Raw genomic sequence first — 20969 nt, forward strand, 5'->3', positions numbered from 1 at the left:
CTCCCTCTTCTATAAAAATGTACAAGAATGTACTTTCAAAAAGTTTTTAAAAACAGATATTTTGATGGCCTCAGGTGGCCATTACCTAATAGACCCCATGAAGAGAATGAAATCCACAGAAATGCCATCATTGTACTTGTAATTGACAAGAGTTCTGCAAGAAGGAAAAGCCAGAAAGGGACTTTTCCTCTAACAGGACTGGAATATACTCCTGACAGCAACTTCTTGCATAAAGAATAAGAGATATGCCTAAATATGAATATGAATGTTGATTTAAGGGGCAGCACCTGTCTTTTTTACTACCACCATCCCTCCCCCAAGATATTCTAATCTGGAGCTAGATGCCCGCAAGTGTGTGCACGATCTCTGCAAGATTGTGATAAAGGAAAAAGAATGGACTAAGGAAAAAGAATGGACTGAGGAAAGTAAAAAGGGACCTCAAGCAGAATTATATACATATAAGAAATTATAAAATCATAAAAACAAAATTATCTAACGAAGTCAGGTTACTATAGCAATGTATTCAACACTAGGCTGCTTATAAACTGTTATCTCATGAGCAAGTATCTACTGCGATAAACCTGTGACCTATAAACTGTGGAAGAAGGCGCAGCTTAAATGTTCTGTACATTTGATAAGCAAACTCTGGTAAACAACTTATATGTAGGTAATATGCCTTTATATCACTGAATATACGCAACAGTAAAACTGCTTCTTCAACTGAAAACAAAATTCTGAACAACGTAACACTGTGTTAGTTATAGAGATTATTTCTCATCTGAAAAACAAGACCACACTATCTGAAAGCTCTTTAGACATCAATACCATAACATCTTCTTTGATGATGTCATTAAGGATGTTAATCACAATGAATATTCTTGTCCGGCCAATCCCAGCCGTCAGTGAACCATCATGGCCCCATGTCCATCATACTATCTTGGTTATGGTGGACAGCTTCCAAAGAGTCCAGCACACCACCGGGTCACTGGGCACTCTATCCAGCCAGGTCCAAAAGTGATATTGCCAGAAACTTTATTTCCCTAGAGTAGAGTTTATTCAAACTTGAAGTTAAAGTTCACTTTATATATAATGATAAGCAGCACTGTCTTTGGCATTCTTAATGTGTGATGACATATTTTTTTGAGCATACCTGTCAGGACAATAACTGACACATCTANTCTTTCCCTCTTCACTTTCATTGTCATGACTCACCCACTTGCTTTCTTGCAATACCATCCTCCAGAAGTCCTTTGCCATATTTTTCAGGCAGCCTTGTGTGGCAGTATAATACTTTCTTGGGTTTGAATCATTGCACTTGGTTTAAAATTCAGGCATTGTAATATTTCTGTTTTTTATCTGATTGGAAATATTTCTTATCATCGTGTAGGATAATCCTGGCATGAGCAAAGGACAAGATGTTTTCATTTCTATTTTTGTTTTTATTTTCTTGCCTCAGACTTTCTTTTCAGCTGAAGAGAAATTTGGACTTACTGTATTTTAGCATCACCATTTTTTCCCTCAATTTCTTGTTTAACTCTCTCTGCTGTTCAGCTAATTGTCTTAGTTTTCTAAGCTGGCATTCTATTCAGCATCATTGACACAGTTGTGTTAAGTCTCCTTGACTTGTAGTTCTTTTTTTTTTTTTAAGATTTTATTTATTTATGCGACAGAGAGAGAGACAGCCAGCGAGAGAGGGAACACAGCAGGGGAGTGGGAGAGGAAGAAGCAGGCTCCCAGCGGAGGAGCCTGATGTGGGACTCGATCCCGGAACGCAGGGATCACGCCCTAAGCCGAAGGCAGATGCTTAACGACTGCGCTACCCAGGCGCCCCTTGACCTGTAGTTCTGAATCCAATATTTCTATTATAGGATCCTCCTGGTAATGCTCCTCAAAACCTGTCAAATAATTAAACCATTCATCTCCTTCAACAACATACTTCAGTTCCAACAGTGAATCATGACATGGGGCACTTGAACTTGTCATTATTGTTCTGCTCTTTCTTATCAGCAGTAAAGATGGAGAGAACAAACTCTAGGCCTGCTCTTCTCTCTCACTCTTTTGCACATGGAAGCTGCCAAGTTTTGCTTTTTCTGCCCTCTTTTCAGAGCATTGCCCATGTAACTACCTCTCAGAGGTAGGATCTGCAAAATTAAACTGAGATTACAATTTAATAGCATCTCCATTATTTTCTGTTAATTGCTCATAATGTTCCATGTAATACTGTAATACAGCCAATGTCACAGATTTCTCTCCTCCATATAGGTCATTACAGTAAATCTTAATATGTATAACAGGTAAATTTCTTCCGATGGAAAGAGTTAACTTTTACTAGGCATTATCTATAAATTGCCATCAACCTCTCTTGCCAACAGTAGATTTTCTGTTTCTATAGCAGTGGTATTTGGGTGACACTATCTCTGTGATATCCGGTTCCTCCTACTCTCCTGTTCTGTGACAGTTCTGCTCTTTGCCCATGGACTACTGGTCCTATTCACAGCAGGCTGACCTAAGCGAGGGCCCCTCAGAGCCAGGCAAGAATGAGGCAGAGCCAAAGCCACACACATCCCTCTCCAGGCCTGAGAATTCTGGAGCTGCTGTAGCCATATCCGCAAGCCAGGTGTATTCTCACATTAGCTATTACTTTTAATTACATTAGTCTTGAAAATTAACCTATCATAGCAGCAATCTCATCTTTTTAATCACTTTTTTTCTGCAATATTTATCAGAGGCGCCTGGGTGACACAGTCAGTTGGGCTTCCGACTGGGTTTTCTGCTCATCTCAAGGTCATGGTATCCAGCCAGGGTCGGTCTCCCTGCTCTATGCTCGGCTTGCGGCTACTTAGGACTGTCTTTCCCTCCACCCTGCCCCTCCTTCACACTCTCTTTCTCTCTGTCTCTAAAATAAATAAATAAATATTTTTTAAAAAATAAAAAATAAGTAAAATATTTATCGATTCTGATAGAAGCCTCCATTAACATATGAATTAATTGCACAAAATAGTTCACGACTAATAGTGCCGAGTATTTCAGAGTCCATGTTCCATACATCTCCTCTTAGTATACAACTTTAAAAAATCTATTCTGACTGAATTAATTCATTAAGAATCTATCATGCCTGCTATGTACCAGACATGTGTTAGCCACATGAGATAAAGCAGTGAACAAAATATCCAAAGTTACCATCCTCTTTGAACTTCCAATCCACGCGGTGTGGGGAGATAGAAAATAAGAAATCAGTAAGTAAAATTTAAACTTTATCAGTGTCAACAACTGTGAAGCATATGAGATTTTACTCTACTTGGAAGCTAATAAATTAGCCTGCCACAGTTTTATGGTTATAAACTGCTCAGAGGCCAAAGGACTTTATTACTCAAAACACTAGTAATATCTAAATATAACCATTTTCTTTGGCTAATTCTCTGAGCCCCATTTCCATGGGAAGAAGCAAAGGTAGGCGACACCTACGCACACAAAGCATTGCGTTACCAGAAAGGAACCCTTAGCTTAGGAAATCTTAATCTTTTATAACGAGCAGCAAGCATGCCTGACTTCGCTCTAGAGAGAGATGTGACCGCTATCTTCCAAGATTGCTATGTGAGCATTTGTGAAAAGGTAGTAGAACAAAAACAGGAAGTTGTTCTGCTTACAAGATGTTCACACAATGGACAGATTTATGGAGAATTGTCATATAACTACCAGACGTCATATAACTACCAGAGGCAGAGGGAGAGAGAGAATCTCAAGCAGGCTCAGAGCCCGATGCAGGGCTCCATCCCAGAACCCTGAGATCAGGACCTGAGTCGAAGGCAGACGCTTAACCAACTGAGCCCCCCAGGCACCAGTACTTACACTTTTTCATTTTTAACTGAAGTGTAGTTGATGATTACATGAAAGTCTCTAATCCATTTTGAGCTGATTTTTGTTAAATTGCATTTTGTAGCTAGAAAACTTACTTTTTTATGGTTGTAATTTGTAAAGAGAAATGGAGGTCACTTTTATTATTTCCCACACTAATTTTGGGACCAATGTAACCATTGCTATGGTTTTTCAAAAGCAAGCACTGATATTAAAACTCTGAGGTTTAGGGGCTCCTGGGTGGCTCAGTTGGTTGAGCATCTGCCTTCAGCTCTGGTCATGATCCCAGGGTCCGGGGATCAAGTCCCACATCCGGCTACTTGCTCAGCAGGGAGCCTGCTTCTCCCTCTGCCTGCCGCTCCCCCTGCTTGTGCTCTCTCTCTCTCTCTGTCAAATAAATAAAATCTTTAAAAACAAAAAAACAAAACAAAACCAAAAAACAACAAAGTTTTAATGTGCTAACAAGGTTTAATATACTAACATTGGCATTGTACTTACCCAAGTTGGACTTAAATATGGGAATATCTCTAATGAGAAAAATGTAATTTAGAAATAGAGAATCAATGACAGAAACTAATAAAAATCATTTTAATCAAAAATTTTTCCAAGAACTTTAACCAGTACAATTTAAAACAAAAAATTCACTGAAAATAAATAGACTTTTTAATAAGTACATGTAAATAAATTTTGGGGATAAGAACAAATCTATAGTCAGTGAAAGATTCATAACTTAAAAGACTTTTTAAAACAGTAATAGAATAATTTAGAAATTTTATAATAATAGAAATAGAAATAATAATGGAATAATTTAAATTATAGAAATAATAGAAAATTTAAAAGTGACAAAAGATTTAACTTAGGAAACTATAATTAGAAAAATAATGTTAAATAGAGCAAATTAAGGCATAAAATAATTACCGATCATAAAAAACAGAACTGTTTCTTTGACGTTGTATTAAATTGCACACACACACACACACACACACACCCCAAATATCAATTTTGGTAATTAGACTAAAAAATCCCAAATAAAACATTAGCAATTGAAGTTTATAAATATTTTCAAAAACTAATGGCCATACTTGAGTAATGCTCATTCTACAGATACAAAAGTACCTCAGCATAAAAAAATCCAATCCATATTTACCTACATTAATCATCAAAAAGGGGAACATCTATAAGATTAATTTAATAGTTGCTAAAACATAATTTGATCAAATTTAACAGTGCATTAAAAAAACAGTAATAAACCTGAATTTACTTATTTGGTGGAAAATGTTGGCCTCAATTGCTGTGAATTTACGCATTATCTTTGTGTTTCTCTCTTGGTTTGAATATTCATACTTTTGGTGCACAGATCTTAATGTGTTGATAATCGGATGCTACCCTGGGCCCCCACTGACATTATATATGTACTGTATTAACTTTCTAAAATATGAATATTCTAAATCCGAATACACATCTTAACTAAGGGAGTTTTGGTTAGGAGGTGTTGTCTTATATTAATGGTGAATGTGTGTGTGTGTGTGTGTGTGTGTGTGTGTGTGTGTTGCATCGTAATATACATTAAAAAGAACAAAGAAAAGCATTGAATTTTCAATCAACTAATATACATTTGTAAACATTATACAAGTCAGGATATAGATCAAGCCTAGTACTCAAGGATACCCTCTCATGGCTCTGCCCATTCACTACCACTGCCCAATGCTAACATAGGCTAGCATTGCCACTTGGGTAATTTATAACTGAGTAAATTCTGAAAGCATGCAATTACAAATCATGTAATATTTGGTAGTTGGCATACTTTGTTCAACATTATGTTTGTCAATTTTGTCATTGTTATTGTATGTAGCTATATTTCATTCATTCTCTTTGATGAACAGTATAGCATTATATGAATACAACATGTTTATTCATTCATTGTACTGCAAATGGACTTTTGCTTCAATTCTAGTTTGAGACTGGTGGATATAATTTTTATTTTTTCCTTTGTATCTATTTCTTGATTTTTCAAAATAAGCTAACAAGTTATTCTTCAGTAATAAATAAAAAAATGTCAGGTTATAATATTGACCTCATGGCAGATACTTTTGCGTAAAAAGAACATGATGTTGACCTTCCCCAAATATGTTTGATGCTCAATACCAGACCAAGGTCTTATCTATGATAAATGAAAATAAAAAACAAAACTCTATGGGACGCCTGGGTGGTTCAGTTGGTTAAGCATCTGCCTTCAGCTCAGGTCATGATCCCTGGATCCTGAGATCAGTCCCGGCATCAGGCTTCCAGCTCAGTGGGGACCTTGGTTCTCCCTCTGCCTGCTGCTCCCCCTGCTTGTGCTCTCTCTTTCTCTAATAAATAAAATCTTAAAAAAAAAAATGACTCCAAACACAAAAAGAAGTGGATAAACATTTACTAGCCAAGGTTTCTAGGCTTCTTGTTTGGTTATACCTAAAGAAACTGGAATAAGGAAGGGGAATTAAATTCACCTAACTATTCCACAATTGTGATCAAAATAATACATAATATTAATATTTTACTTTTTGTATGTCAAGGTCAGTGCCACATGTATTTTATCTTATTTCATCCTATGACTTCCCCCTTTTTATCATTATAGATATAATCCTTTCCTGTGACAGTATTCATGATCTGTTGCCGTCACCCACGGCCCTTAGTTCCCTATAACATGACAGTGGTCTTTGCTTCTAATACCTCTGAAAGAAACTGGGCATCTAAAATCCAGCTCCAATAGAGAAGGCAGAGAGATGAAGACACCAAATTGGACAAAGGAAAGGAGGATTTGCACCTTATTCCGTATTCCACATATGAACATGATCTTCTGTCAATAACTAGATAGACAGGTGATAGATGATAGATAGATAGATAGATAGATAGATAGATAGATAGATGATAGATAGATAGATAGATGATAGATATAGATAATTAGATGATAGGTAGATGATGATAGATAGATAGATAGATGATAGATAGATAGATAGATGATAGATAGATAGATAGATAGATAGATAGATAGATAGATAGATAGATAATGGACTGAATTTTTTGTTCCTTCCAAAGTTTATGAATGTAAATTAGAATATTTGCGGTGGGAGCTCTTATCTGTGTATTTACAGCTGAACTAAAGACAAAGTTTAATCTCTCTTGGAAAATTTCTGATAGATAATTAAGAACAACAAAATAATAACTGTAAGGACAAGAGAAGGTCATAGAATAAAATATTCAATGGAATATGAATTTTTGTTCCATTTTTCCTAAAATGATTAAGAAATAGTCCCTTTTTCCAGCTTAATAAGCAGTGCTTTCCTTTAGTAGATATACATTCCAGCCATTTTATGCAACTGTTCTATTGATCAAGTAATTTGACTATATATGTATAAATGTACTGTTCTTGTGCTAGTTTCATGCCAAAACTGATAGAGCACATATAATTAATTCATTATTCTTGATCTCAGAGAAGCTACCATTTCAGGTAGTATAATGTTCTTGTAAACTTTAGAAGCATGTATTGCTAAGGACGGCAAAATCTTGAAAAACAGTTAAAACATAATTATTAAACTAAATAATGGTGCTATTTATTCAGGCCATAATTCAATTATAACTAAAATATCCCAGAAAAAAAAAGAAAAAGAAAACCTTCTGCCCTACAGATTTATACTTAATTAACTATGTATGTAAGGTTTAGCTTGAGACAAATAATAGTTAGTGAGCATGATCAAAGCAAATTATTGATAAAAATAGCCAATGCTGCAGTTTTTACTAATTCCATCATATGCCCAGGAGATCCATGTTTTTAAAGCTCATGGAAAGGACACTTTTCTCATAGGAAAATTTTAGTGTTCCTTTGTTTTCTTGTGAGTTAAACACATTTATTAATTTTAAACATTATTTTTTCCTTTGATAGATATTAGTAGGTATCGATGAAGTATAGATATGCAAATATTAGCAGGACATTTAAACTCACAGAGAAGATATTTCAAATCTAAAATATGGAGAATATTGGAATAAGATTTTCACAGAACAAAAACAAGAATTTTACATCAACAGATATTCTTGCTGGGTTTTGTTTTGTTTTTCATTAAAAAATAGTCAACACCAGTTTAATAGTCTTGGCTTCTAGTACAGAAATAATATGACCCAAAGGATAATTTTGGTGGGTCAGAAGTCATAAGATTCTTGTAATGTTTGTCCTTTAAGACCCCCAAATTACATACTTATCTCAATTTCAGTTAGAATCTTTGTTAAGACAGGAATCTTCAAGGGGCGCCTGGGTGGCACAGCGGTTAAGCGTCTGCCTTCGGCTCAGGGCGTGATCCCGGCGTTATGGGATCGAGCCCCACATCAGGCTCCTCCGCTATGAGCCTGCTTCTTCCTCTCCCACTCCCCCTGCTTGTGTTCCCTCTCTCGCTGGCTGTCTCTATCTCTGTCAAATAAATAAATAAAATCTTAAAAAACAAAATTAAAAAAGACAGGAGTCTTCAAATAAGAGAAGTTTAATTGAGGACATTTGGTTATACAATTGTCCACTAGAGGCATTCTAGTTACAATTGAGACAGTTTTTTAAATGGATGGACTCATTAAGTAATCCACTTGAAGAGAAATGTATAGGAAATATTTCACAAGTACATTCTGTGCATGTAGTGGAGGAAATAACAAAGCAAATGTCAAGTTGGTTTTTCAATGGTAGATGTTGTGATTTAAAAAGAAATGCAAAAGCAATAACCTTAGAGTGGTCAGCAAGTGCTGGCCCAATCCCAGAAATGTTGTAATACCTGCAATCATTAAAATTTGTTTCATCAAGCAAAATAAACCAGTTCAATGAATAATTGTTATACCCCACTTATATGATCTGGCCTCAGGAGTTTGTGAGACAACAGAAAGCAAATCTGTTTTTATCATTTTGAGGGTGAAAAATTCAAAACAGAAAACTCTGCATCTGATGATATCTAGGGATGCAATAGAGAGTGGGTTATGATTCTTCCAGGACACAGGGAGTTTCTGTGGCTATGTATGCCCTTCATATTTGGATGATAAGCTAAGATTTTAATCACTTTTCTGCTAACATTTTGGAAAGAAAGAAAGAAAGAAAGAAAGAAAGAAAGAAAGAAAGAAAGAAAGAAGACTAAAGTAGAAACAGCTGGCTCTAGGGAGGATCACTCGTTACCATTCGCTACGGTCCATATCCTTAAAGAGAACACCCTTATCCTGAGACTGTTTTACCCTGGAACCAAGGGTGAGAGATTGTTTTGTCAGTTTTTTCCCCTTTGAACTCAGTGAACAGCACACAGAACTCTCTCTCCCTCTCTCTCCCTCTCTCTCCCTCTCCCTCTCTCTCCCCCTCTCTCCCCCCCATGTGTGTGAAGAACCCAGTGTTAATAAAGAAACAGGGAATGATGATTAGAACATAAACCCTGTGAGTTCCGAAGGACACTCCACTAATTAGTACATGTGTTGACACCATTTTTAATTGGAATGACAGAAATGGGACTGTTGTAAAAATGAAAAGATTTAGTATATTTAAGATGAAACAGTCCTTAGCATACAGTAACCACAGTTTTAATCAAATGTAGGGTAGGAAATATTATTTTCCCCTGTTTTTATTATTTTGGTTAAATCAGTAACAACTCAAACAAGAATAATCCTAAATAAGAACCCAGCAACTTTTGTATTCTATAGATTGACTATTTCCATCTCATTCACTTTGCATTGAGATAAGTTTATACATAGATATTATAATATTATATATATTATTCACAAATAAATCTTTGCTACAAAATCAGTCTTTCTTGAGTTTTCTGGGGAATGTCATCACTATGCACACTTTATTCAAATATATCTTTTACAAACACATTACCACAGACTTTGAAGCTGGCCCCTGCTGGATGAAGAGCGAGCCTTCCAATATTTTTGAGTAATAAAGTTTGAGAAATAATATACAAATGCAAATACATATACATATGTGGGAAAAGCATACTTTATTGTGTACAAAAGAAATTCTTCTAAAACACACACACAACCGAACTACTTTAGTACATGCTGCTAGATTAGAGGGACTTGACAGCATTTGCAATAAACATTTGAGGAATCAGAGATTTGGTGGAGAAAATTTCAAGGAAGATGCCTCAGTTGCCACTGTCACCCAGACCACACCCACCTAGGAGATAAACTCTGCTTTCAACTCTCGTGGGTTTCTGAAGACTCGTCTGAAAATCAACTATACAAGAGTGGTTAGATTGTTTTTAATGATATATACTGAACATATTTAAAACGTCTAATCATTATAAATTCCCATTTGTCACAACGTATGCATGATTATTAAAATACTGTTTCTCAAGCTACCTGCAGAAAAAGTCCTCTTTTTAAATTCTCAATTAGTCACACCTTGGCGTCTTTATAAAAGTGAATAAATCTTTTTAAAGATTTTATTTATTTGTTTGAGAGAGAGAGCAGAGTGAGAGTGAGAGAGCATGAGCTGGAGGGAGGGGCAGAGGGAGAGGGAGAAGCAGACGCCCCTTGAAGCAGGGAGCCAGGTGCAGGGCTCCATCCCCAGGACCCTGAGGTCATGACCTGAGCTTACTGGCTGAGCCCCCCAGGCACCCCCAAAGTGAATAAATATTAATGACTAGAAAAATGAATTAAAAAAACAAATCAGTCACAAAAGATCACACATTATATTATTTCATTTATATGAAATGTCCGGAATAAGTATATAGAGACAGAAAGTAGATTAATGGCTTGCCTGTGACTGGAGGGAGCATAGGCACAGGTAATGGAAACTAAGTTTCCTTTCAGAGTGATGCAAATGCTCCAAAATTAGATAATAGTGATAGCTGTAGAATTCAAATGGTTAAACTGTATGTAATAATTACAGCTAAATAAAGCTTTTTTTAAAGCACAGACACACAAATTACAAGGCAATATTTTTATTATCAAACTCAAAAGACAGAAATTACATTGCAAGATATATAATTGGAACTAGCCTGACAAGTGGAAAAAGGAAGAATGATGGTAACTATGCAGGACACTGAGCTAGGCATCTTGCAGGTTATTGAGCAAGAAATTAAGCATGGATTATAATACTGACTTTCATTTTTTTATTCATTCAACAAATTATTGAGAGTTATCTATGTGAAAAATCCTGTGAACACAACAGTGAATACAATTTAAACATTCTCCAAAGTGGAAGAAGAGATTACACTACATTTTCACATATAAATACTGTGTACACTTGCATAGCATGGCATTTACTATGAAAGAAAGTCACAGGTAGTTAGAAAAGCATAAGTAAGAGGAAATAATTTAGACTGGAGGGGTTGCACTGGTGGGGGAGAGGGCAATTGGAAGCATTTATCTATCAGTAAAAATTAAGAGACGAGAATAGAGTTTCCTCCAGAAGCGCTGGGCTGGGGTAGATACTCTGAGGCAGGAAAAAGCACGGCCAATGCTAACAACTGAGCAATTCCCATCATGCTGATGTGTAGTGCATGAGAGACAGTGATTGTGGGGAAGGCCAGAGTGGCTAGCAAGAAACAAGTTATGTGCCTTATATATCACAATAAAAGTTTTGAATTTTATCCCAAATACAATTGTAGTATTTGAAGAGTTCATTTTGATCCATTTTGTGGTTTAAAAGATCACTGGTTGATATTTCAAGAATGGACCGGCAAAGTCCGATTGCCTAAAATGTTTGCACCCCACCTTGCCAAAAAAAAAGAAAAAAAAAAAATTTCGGGAGTATCCGTCTCCTTAAAATGAATCTATAGCCAAGCTCTATCTTTACAAATATCTCATGGATCTTATCCTATCACATCTTCTATTAAACACCATATTGTATTTTTTATATATATGCACACATGTACATACACAAGTATATATACATATATACATACATATATATACACAAACCTATGTGCATATATATGTATATGTATATGTGGACATATATACACACAGGGGTGTGTGTATTTAGATTATGTGCATATATGCATGCATATAAGTGTATACAATGTGTGTTTGTCCATATATATATATCATTGCATGTTGAACACATTCTTTTTACCTTTTTTCTTCACACTTGCACTAAGCTTAAACCTACTGAATGTCTTATTGAGGCCATCCACTGATTTTTTTTTTTTTTTACAAATGTTGCAAAAGCAAACCGAGTTTATTTGAACAATCAAAAGGGTAAGTGAATATATCCAGTACAGAGAAGAAATATTCTATGTCAAATTTTAAAAGAGAATGGCAGAATAAGCTAAAAAAAGTTTATTTCTAAAGGAGTTGTGTGAAAGGAAAATAATGTTTACTATGACATGACATTAACTTGACTCCTTACAATGGTAGATCTAGTACTTGAAGGTTTGTCTAATCCAGTCTTTTTAATATTGACACCAAATGTAAACTATGTCTACATATGTAAATAAGGCTTAATGCAACACAATTCGTTCTCTGATTTTATCTAATAAAATACTGAAAAAGAAAGAAATTAAAATCACATAGTCTTCAAAGATATGCTAATCACAAGTTTTAAGAAAAAAGAGACAGGAGAAAGAGTGTGAAATGGCTTCAACAACATGTAATTTAAACATTAGATCAACTTTGACTTGTACACCGAGCAGTGACAAATGCTAACTTAAGGCTATCATTGATTTTAACATGAAAAATGATTTGTACCTTTGTCCCAATTGTATTTCCACTAACCGACTTCTAAAGTTTGTTTCCATTAATTTTAATAAAATCATAAGAGTAAAATGTACAGTAACTTTAAAATAATTGGATAACCTAAATTACATTACAAACAGATATGGCAACCTGCCAAAGATGTCAATACCACCATGACTCTTGAAGTTTTTGTTAAGTGAACTGTAAAATATTAATATAGAATATGTAGAATATTAATATTTAGATTATATACACACATATCTGTAAGTAGTTTATTTAAAGTCATCAATATTTATAATACATGTTGAATAACAGTACAGCTAGGACAGATTAAGAATATCTTGTTATCTCTCTACATTCTATTTATTTACCTTATACCCCCATCATCACCCTGCGCAAGGTTATCTATATCTTATATTGAGCTCTTTATACATGCTTGCACTATTTATCTGTATACTCATTATTCTTAATTTCAAATTGTATCACATCAGTTAATTTAAAAAGAATTGACATGCTTTATACCAGAATATTGGCCATGAATATAATCATTGTAAATTGTTCTAATTCATTCTTTTTCTTTTAGTTTACATACTGAAGATAAAAGTTTTAAAGCATGATATGCAAATATATGCAAACATGCAAATTAGCTATTTCATTTTCATCTAACACTCAAGAAAAAACAACAACAAAGCTTAGTAATGTAACACAGTAAATAATACCACCAAAGAATGTTAAATCATTCAGGATATCTGGAAAGGTAGTTATTTTGAACTAACTTGGATTTACATTAGAGATATGTTACTTATTTAACTTTTTAAAGAAATCAGCAATATATGATTCCACTTAATTTAAGCAAAAAGACCTTTAGAGATGTTTTGCTCATTATCAGTCACTGCTCAGTGATTGAATTATTATTAGGATAACCTCAATTTGATAGATACTCTCAAATAAGTATTTTGATTAATCTTGTCACTGTACTCAATTGAGGATTTCCGAAGGATAGTAGTTATCAATTTTTTTGTTTTTAGGACTTTTGTAGGTGCTTAAAATATATGAGAACTTCAAAGAGCTTTGGTTATATAGATTTATATATTGATATACACACAGTAGAGATTAAAAATAAAAAAATAAAATAAAATATTTTATTAGTTCATTTTAAATTTAAAATGAGCCTATTACATGTAAAATAAACATGTTATTTTATTTTTGAAAAAACTTACATTTTCCAAAAGCAATAGTGGAAGCAGGCATGATTTACATTTTTCAAATACTCCTTAATGTCTGAATAGAAGACAAGCAGAGTCTCATTTCTGCTTTTGTAGTCATATTGTGTTACTTGTTGTATACAAAAGCAATGCAGTCTCACACAGATATGTAGTTAGGAAAGCGAGGAGTATTTTGATAGATTTTTCAGATAATTATGGATATTTTTCTTTGTTACGACACCAAAATTTGACAAGTGATATGGAAACTGAAACCACGCCAGTAAGCTTTTTGTATCCTTTACAGTGAAATCCACTGATCCCTCTTGCACTCTGAAATGATCTGTTACCCATTCATGATTGTGCAACAACATCCATTGGTCATTTGGAAAATATTAGTTCACTTACTTATACAAATCTTCTGAGTTTTGACACATCTCGTTATGCAGTATCAATTATGTGTGTTAGCTAATATCACCACCCATCCCTATCTCATCAGAAAAGGCTTCAAAGATTGAGAAGTTGTCAAGATGATACCAGTGAGTACAATTTCCAAAATTCTAATTTTCACTTGACATCTCAAATTTTGTCATTGCAACAAATATTGTCAGTTATTTTCCTTGAAGTTTCAGTCTACTTTGTTTACTTTGAAGAAAATGTCTGCCAAATACCTACATCTGAATAATCATAGCTTGTCAATTTTTCTTTCAAATAAAAATAGTGATCCAAGAGAAAAGCAACCAGTTCGCAATTCAAACAATCACACAAATTCTTTTCCTGGAGGCAAACATTGGATTTCGGCATGCCACAGAAGTACTGCTTGTGTACTCTCATTTTGTCAGACCCTAGGCTGTGAGGTTTAGTAAAACTAAAGGTAGACATTTAATAAAATTAATAATTTTTACCACTTTACTAAGGACTTTTTTTAAGTGTGACTGCCTTCTATTTTTCTTGTGAGTGTACGGTAGGGAAGAATACACGGACTACTTACGTAGCTGGGCGCGCCATGACAGTATGGTGTTGGCATTTTTACCAACCATTGCTTTTACTCCATCAGTCCAAATGTGAACATGGTGAAAAGGTAAATGTTGCTTTAGGATTATTATTAAACTAGTTCTGAGCTCTTAGTTTCATAAAAGGGTCTCAAAGACCCTCAGATATTTGCAAGCCACACTTAAAGAACAGCAGATACAAAAGAAAAAGTGATGTCAGTATTTAACAAGAAAAAGAAAACATCTCAGAAACACTTTGCCTACTGAGAACTAAGATGAGGAGTATAGCTAAAAGAGGAAAATACATAGTTTAAGTGTAGAAAAATGAGACACACTAAGGGAGAGGGCCACAGTCATTCTCTCTCTTCCCTCCATCCTCACGGTGCTTTCCTCTGTAACTCCACGTGAAGACTGCATCACTCTAAAAAAATCATCCAGAAATGGAGCAGAAGGTATGCATTCTATGGTAAATTCCTCCTGCAATTAACTTTTTTTTTCAATTCAGTTTTTTTTCTTATTCTTTTCCACAAAGAAGGGATTCTCATACGTGCCATAAAGACATGTTGCAAAGAATAAATAACAAAATACATAAAATACTTTGCGTTTCTTAGAAAAAGGATCATTTTGGAATCATTCCATGACTCTTTGATTTGTGAAACTCAAATTCAGAAAACAAGTCAGTTCAGCTTTGAACTGGCATCAAGGTCACTAAGGGGAGAGTCTTCTAACAGGCAAATGATGTCGTGTTCTGATTTCAAATAGTAGAGGACCCAAAACATACAAGCAGGAGGGCAGTCATTTGAACTTAAACATTATTCCTTCCCAAAGTGTTGCCTGAGTCTAAACATTTGTGATTTGTATTAACATTTGTCCTCCTGAAGGAGAAGGAAAAACATTTACCTCTTATCCAGCTGACATGGCACTAAGCATTATCTAGTTCCTATGCCCACATACATAGAAATGTGCCCAGAATGTTCTGGTTAACATTCAATTATATCCCTGTCTATTAATTTTAAATTGATAATATAGTAGCTTCTTCACAAAATAAAAGAGCAAGTATGAAAACAAGTAACAACTGAACTAAAGAGAGAGGATACTCTCACTTTTCTGAAATTTTAATTTGACTTTTTCAATCGATACTATATTCACATAATTTAAACTTCAAAAGATATGTAAGCATATTCAGTCAAGATCTCCTAACCAATCTTGTCTCCAACCACCTACTTCATCCAGGAAGCAAACAGTATTGGAATGGATTAGAAAAATGACATTTTTGGCATTTCCCCCTGTTGGGGTTTTTCATATGCCATGTATGGAAGAAGAGAGATTTTGCTAATCTTCAAAAACGCAGATACCATAAGTTTTCCAGATTGAGCAAAATATCATAATCCAACCTAGTAGATGTTTAAGAATATTGCTTCTTGATGATACTTGTTTGTAAAAGAAAAGTTGAGTTAGGGGCTTTCTATAAACGTATTTGGCAATTGCAAATTCAAAGTAATAGAACAGTGCCAATCAGTGTCAATAAGATTAGAAAAGTCTTGTTCTGACTTATGATTTATTAAAATAACTAAAGCGTTCTTATGACATTTTTAGATTTCGTTTTAGAACATTGTGGAAACAGCTAAATCAATTTTGGTAGCTTTGTGATATAGTTCATTGAGGCTACAATTTTTTTTATTTCCCTGTCAGACACTATTGCAAATTCTACAGAACCAAGAAAGTCCTTCAAACGCTGTAGGCTGAAGAAATACATCTTTCTATTTCTATTCACTAGAAATGATGTATTTCAACCCATTTACTATAGAAGTTAATGCATTAAAAATCATTAACAGCGGGGCGCCTGGGTGGCTCAGTCGTTAAGCGTCTGCCTTCGGCTCAGGGTGTGATCCCGGAGTCCTGGGATCGAGCCTCACATCAGGCTCCTCCGCTGGGAGCCTGCTTCTTCCTCTCCTGCTCCCCCTGCCTGTGTTCCCTCTCTCGCTGGCTGTCTCTATCTCTGTCAAATAAATAAATAAAATCTTTTAAAAAAAAAAATTAACAGCGTTTTTTTAAATTCCATGGACAAATTACTTTGTAGCACACTACAAAAGAAATTAGTGTACTCAGATCTTCCTAACTTTGATTTACTTCTATGAGAGAGAAAAGGCACACATAAACAGATTTTGAACATTGTTTCAGGTTGAATGACCATTTAACAACCAATAACGTACTAGTTGCAGTTCATTTGTTTATTTTGGAAAACAGGACATTTCCACTGTTCTTCTCTTACAGATGCAGCAAATAAATTGAACATGAAAGCAAGGGACACATCTGAGTCACAACTCTCACCAGACAAGACTAGATCTGATAGCTGTGAATGTTCTTGGAACTGTTCTAAAGGGACTTGGAATCAGATTCCTTTAAGAACTTTTCCTTCAGTATAACTTTCCTATATAATACCAAAGCAGCAAAAGTGATACTATATATTGGGCACTGACCATGGTTTCATCTTTTTCTGAATCGTTTGGTCTTCAATTCAATTTTTTTAAGGTGGGGATATTTAAAATTATTTCTGATGAAACAGAAGAAAAAAGGAGAATATTCACCAAAATTACATCCACCTGTTTACTTGACTGGCATTTGCATTTCAGATGGATATTAAAAACTCAATTTAAGGCATATCCACAAAATTATGTAAATTTTATTTTAAATTTCTATGCTTCTTGCCTTTATGGAAAAAGAAAAGCATATCACTCCCCCAAGTTATGGATGCCTTTACACATGACAATCAAGTTTTTAGTCTTGTTCCTCTCATCTTGTCATTATCTACTTACGATGCCTTTCCAGACGAGGAAAAGAACAAACAAACAAAACAAAACTAAGCTCTCTTTTGGAAACACAAAAACAAGCAAACAAAAGAAAAAGTAGCCATATGATGAGAGAATGTAAATATACTCAATGAATACTATTGCTGAAGATATGTGACTTTTATATGAACTAATATGGCAGTTTTTCCCTCTTTTCATTGCAAAAGCATTGAAAATTTAGTATATTATTATGGAAAAATTCTTTCTAATGTGACCACAAATGATTGTTTACATAAGAGAGTGAATTTTCCTAAAATATACTCTGCTTTTCCTCCATCAGTGGAAGGAAGAGTTTTGAACCTAATTTTAGAGTCTACTTTTTCCAAGTAGCTTTTTCTATAAAACTAAACCACCATCTTTGTACATTAAGACACTGGATTGAAATGATAATCAACTCTATTTCAAAATGCCAATGTACTTATCTAAACATCATATTTCATTTGTTTTCCTTTTATTCCATTTACCTATTGCCTTAATGTTATATATGTAATTGTGTTTCTTTCAAATGTATCAATTCTCATGAGTACACCATTCCTATGTAAGTCATTCTAATTCAAGCTTTTGAGAAACTTGATGTTAAAAGATTATTTTCTATTCATAAAAATATTTTCAAATTTTAGTTTATTGGTTTGGTAACATATACCAATTTGAAAATCAAACTGTTATGTTAATAGTTGTCTTCCTCAACAATTTCTCTGACTACTTGAGTCCATGGACCCAAGAGTTTTCTAACTGTTGTGAATTATACAGCATCATTTTAATAGTGATTCTGATGGATATATGTCAATGTCCTAATTCAAATGATGTAAACTGAAGTGTTTGGGCAGCACAGAAGGAAATATCACCATGATACAACTTCTTGTCATGTGGGCTGCCCTAGCTTCAGGGTAGAAATCTTGAATTGAAGAGTAGTCATCTCAGTCCTCTGGGCTGAGGATCTGTGCTGTAATGATGGCCAAGTGACACTCAAAGCCCAAGCATCAATCTCAGTTTCTGGAAATAGAATCTACACAACGCCCCAGTTTTAGGATATAAGACACATTTGTATCGAGTTTCAGAAGGCAAAAGAAATTGGGGCTGTGGTTAGCCACAAGAAACCTAAACACAATCATTAAACTCATAAATGTACTTTTGGGGCATCACGGATGTACAATTGTAGCTTGTCCTTGTTAGGAGTAAAGATGTGTTTGTTTGTTTCTACCACAGAAAGTGTTATTATAAAAAGAGTTATAAAAGAGGCTGGGTTTCTTTCCTTTAGAAAACTTATCTAGCTCTTCTGTGTTCTGCGCTTGAGAAATGCATGCGATTACCACAAAGACTGAAAAAATCAGTGGCTAGATAATAACTAACAACCATCACTAGTTACTAGTCTCGCAAACTCTGTCACCACCAAGATATTCTAATATATGCCAGGCATTGTTAGGTAATTTCAATATGTAATACCATGTTAACATCCCAACAAACCAAAAGGTAGATATTGCCTCCAGTTTACAGATAAAGAAATTGATGTTTCAATGCATGTACCTGTCAGTCCCTATGGAAGAGACTATTTACAGGCTAGTTGGCAGGGTTAGGGGAACTAATTAGGCAGGCAAAATAGCAGGAAGCCATCAGACCCTATACCTAAAAGGGCAAGGGGAGGGAATGGTGTTCTTGAATCCTGTGAACACTAGAACCTAAGAAGAAGACATACCCATACCAGTAGAGTTTAGGACTGAGAGGAACACAGCCACTGTCAGAACTGCTGTGAGGGGAAACAAATACCCAACATTTCGCTTCTTTCATTCTCCAGGCTCCATCTTATGCCTCACACTGGCTCAACCTACCCAGCATCCAGAGCAAGGCAGCCTAGTGTTGCAGCCCTCAGAGCTCAGGCTCCAGGAGCACAGAGAAGGGTGGGAAGGGGACAAAGAGAGTAACCACCAGAGCTGACTCCCCAGCATGGAAGTAAGTGGCATGGCTGGAATTCAAGTGAAGTTTTTTCTTTCTCCAAAAGCCACACTTTCGACCTTCACATACCTTTCAAGCCTCCTTAGATTAGACACTTAGATTGGACGGTGGTCTAATAAAAAGGTAACAAGTGGTCTAATTAGAGGTAACAAGAGAAGAGAAAACCAAAACTTAGTGTTTCTTCTTGCTTTCTCCTTCTAAGAAGTGGGGACATTTTACCATGTTCAAAACTTTTTTCCTCCGAAAAAGCTGCAGTGACAACAATGATAATGATAATTAGAATGATAGATGGCTCCTGGCATTTAGAATTTTGTAAACAGAACAGCTATATTTTACCTCACGCAGATTAAATTTAGATTTCTTAAATTAAAAAAGAAAACATCTCAGCTGCACGTGCCTTACAGGAAAGAGCTGTTGATTCACACTTGCTGAGTAAAACAGCTGATATGTAGGGCCCCCTGTGGTTCACGAGGGAAGGGTGTGATGCATGGGGAAAACTGTGTGAACTGCCCATGATGTTTGACAACGAAATGCTTCGTTTTTACATGTAAATTGGTCTCAAAGTGCTGCTATATCAATGAAGATTTTGTTTTTATTTATAAATCTCTACAGATTCATATTCCATATTTTACTAGCTCTACAAACACACAAACCATACACTTTTATTCTGACTTCTTCATATATAATATTAAAGACATATTTATGGTTTTATTATTCCTGACAGAAGATGTTCTTTATAACTTAAGCAAATTTATCCACTCAATTAGTATTTATTGGCCACCTACCTTGGGCCAGGCATTGTTGTAGGCACTAGGGATCTAACAGTAAATACATCAATCAGAGATCCCCATTCTCATTCTGATGCGGAGACAGACAATAATAAGATGCATACATAAAATATGTAATACAGTTTATTGTAATTACATGATAAGGGACAAGATCAAACCGACCAAAAGAGGGGAAGAGGGATTACAAGTGTCAAGGGTAAGGTAATTTCATTACTCCCTAGTACTTGGAAAACAAAACAAAAACAAAAAACAAACAAAACAGTAATTGTGTAATGACTGTGATCGAGATCAAGACCCTATAGCTTGCACCTTTTTGGCATTACCTAAAGAGAAGTTACCTTTCTTAATCCATCCTTTATCAGAAATTTGGGCCTGGGGGCGCCTGGGTGGCACAGCGGTTGAGCGTCTGCCTTCGGCTCAGGGCGTGATCCCGGAGTTACGGGATGGAGCCCACATCAGGCTCCTCCGCTATGAGCCTGCTTCTTCCTCTCCCACTCCCCCTGCTTGTGTTCCCTCTCTCGCTGGCTGTCTCTATCTCTGTCGGATAAATAAATAAAATCTTTAAAAAAAAAAAAAAGAAATTTGGGCCTGAAGACATTGTGAATATAATGCCATATGCTTACCCCCCCCCCCAGCAAATTTGTCCTCCACTTC

General features: G+C 35.2%; 1 pseudogene; it reads right to left on the reverse strand.

Annotated features, from left to right (window-relative positions):
* Window positions 1–1769: 1769 nt before the first annotated feature.
* Window positions 1770–2564, reverse strand: LOC121102312 (annotated as a pseudogene).
* Between the last annotated feature and the right edge of the window lie 18405 nt (window positions 2565–20969).

Source organism: Ursus maritimus, unplaced genomic scaffold, assembly GCF_017311325.1.
Source record: "Ursus maritimus isolate PB19 unplaced genomic scaffold, ASM1731132v1 scaffold_13, whole genome shotgun sequence".
NCBI classification, from domain to species: Eukaryota; Metazoa; Chordata; class Mammalia; order Carnivora; family Ursidae; genus Ursus; species Ursus maritimus.